The sequence below is a fragment of the Suricata suricatta genome, chromosome 10 (assembly GCF_006229205.1).
Source record: "Suricata suricatta isolate VVHF042 chromosome 10, meerkat_22Aug2017_6uvM2_HiC, whole genome shotgun sequence".
Taxonomy (NCBI): domain Eukaryota; kingdom Metazoa; phylum Chordata; class Mammalia; order Carnivora; family Herpestidae; genus Suricata; species Suricata suricatta.
Window position 1 is genome coordinate 58,018,916 of NC_043709.1, and position 1,636 is coordinate 58,020,551.

The 1,636-nt window shown below is 34.4% G+C and overlaps 1 protein-coding gene and 1 pseudogene across 1 annotated transcript in view; one reads left to right on the plus strand and one right to left on the minus strand.

The window, feature by feature from the left end:
• Positions 1 to 857, minus strand: part of LOC115303618 — a 9,187-nt pseudogene extending 8,330 nt beyond the window's left edge.
• The window catches only part of LOC115303619 (olfactory receptor 6C70-like), a 104,469-nt gene that overhangs the window by 72,991 nt on the left and 29,842 nt on the right, over positions 1 to 1,636 (plus strand). The gene's annotated exons all lie outside the window — the stretch shown is intronic.

Below are 1,636 nucleotides of genomic sequence, written 5' to 3' on the forward strand. Positions count from 1 at the left end.
AATAAAGGGATTCAGCATGGGAGCAACAGACGTATTAAGTACTGCTATACCTTTGCTCAAAGTCACACCTTCTTTCACAGATGGTTTTACATACATGAAAATACAACTCCCATAGGAAATGGAAACCACAATAATATGGGAGGAACAAGTGGAAAGGGCCTTTTTCTTTTCCCGAGCAGAAGGGATCTTCAGAATTGTTCAAAGGATGAGTGTGTAAGAGAGAATCACCAAGGTCAAAGTTACCACGAGAGTGAATACTGCGAAGAAAAATCCCAAGAGCTCTAGGGATGTTGTGTCTGTGCAAGCAATGAGCAGCATAGGAGAATAGTCACAAATAAAGTGGTCAATAATGGAGTCACAGAAATCCAGCTGGAGGCCCATAATCCCTGGGATCAAGATAATAAGGAAACCAGCCACCCAGGAACTGATGACGAGCTGGTTGCAGACTTTGTTACTCATGATAGTGTGTAATGTAGAGGTTTGCAGATAGCCACATAGCGATCATAGGACATTACAACCAGGAGAAAGAACTCTGAGGATCTGAGAAAGATTAAAAAAAAAATTTGTGTCACACAAGCATTATAGGAGATGGTTGTGTCTCCTGTAGCAATGCTGATCAGAAACCTAGGAATACAGACTGTTGTGAATGAAATTTCTAAGAAAGAGAAATTCCTGAGGAAGAAATACATAGGAGTCTTCAAACGAACATCTGCTAGTGTTAATGTGATGATGGTCATGTTTCCACTTACACTCAATAAGTAGGTGAACAGCATAAAGAAGAATATCAGAATTTGTAACTCTAGGTCATCTGTAAGTCCCAGAAGAATGAATTCTTTAACTGACGTCTTATTTGGCATGACCAAACTCTGAAATCTATAGATAAAAAAAAAGAGTGGAAGTCAGCCCTTGATAATTTCAAATACATTTGTAGTGTCCTCATTCTGCACAAAGACAATATGACATGCATTAACAAGAAATGACAAAATAATCATCTATCAGAAGTGCTAATTCATATCAGAATTAGTTTAGTAAAGAAAAATTAATCTGTGTTTTATTTTAAAATCTTAGATTTTGGTCTCAGTTTTGATTATTTCCAGCTACATATTTTAATTGCTTATTGAACATAAAGTGTTTTATACTCAGATAAAGAGTAATAACGGTAAATGCTAAGCTAACTTCACCGTGGAAGTAATTCATTTTGGAAGATTAAACAAGTTATTGGAATATTAAGAATTTTTGAAAAATAATGCCCATAAATATCTGTAGCTAATTTGCTATTGGATATCTTATTTTTATGCCAGAATGCAAATTTTTTCTAGATAAGTCTTGGCTTATATTCATAGTAAAAAAATCAAAAAGAAAATAGTGTATTATGGGCAATTCATTGAAATCCATTCTTTTAGCCTTTTTGTAAAAGTGATCTATTTTCTCTTCTTTGACCTAAGTTGGCAAAATGAGAACTCTTATTAATCAACAGGGTCATAGTGTAAAAAGCCTCTTTAATTGGACTCTTTAAATATAGTTGATCATATAAACAATAAAAGAAATCAGAGAGTTCCCTCTAAGATTAAGTAATTACTTCAGGAAGTTCTTGCCTGACAGCTTTTATCATCTGCTTTCAAAAACAGTGATCTGA